We start from the raw sequence: 376 nt of genomic DNA on the forward strand, positions 1-376 counted from the left end.
TTAAGGTGTGGTGAATTTATCTGTGGTGAGTTTAGGTGTGGTGAATTTAGGTGTGGGGAGTTAAGATGTGGTGAGTTGAGGTGTGGTGAGTTAAGGTGTGGTGAGAAAGTTGAGGTGTGGTGAATTACGGTGTGGTGGATTTAGGTGTGGGGGGTTAACGTGTGGTGAGTTGAGGTGTGGTGAATTAAGGTGTGGTGAATTTAGGTGTGTGGAGTTAAGGTGTGGTGAATTAAGGTGTGGGGGTTAAGTTGTGGTGTGTTTCATCTTCGTCTTCATCTTCATCTTCATCTTCATCTTCATCTTCATCTTCATCTTCATCTTCATCTTCATCTTCATCTTCATCTTCATCTTCATCTTCATCTTCATCTTCATCTTC

This window comes from Rhagoletis pomonella, unplaced genomic scaffold (genome assembly GCF_013731165.1).
Source record: "Rhagoletis pomonella isolate Grant_MI unplaced genomic scaffold, Rhpom_1.0 Rhpom_scaffold_00004, whole genome shotgun sequence".
In the NCBI taxonomy this organism is placed as follows: domain Eukaryota; kingdom Metazoa; phylum Arthropoda; class Insecta; order Diptera; family Tephritidae; genus Rhagoletis; species Rhagoletis pomonella.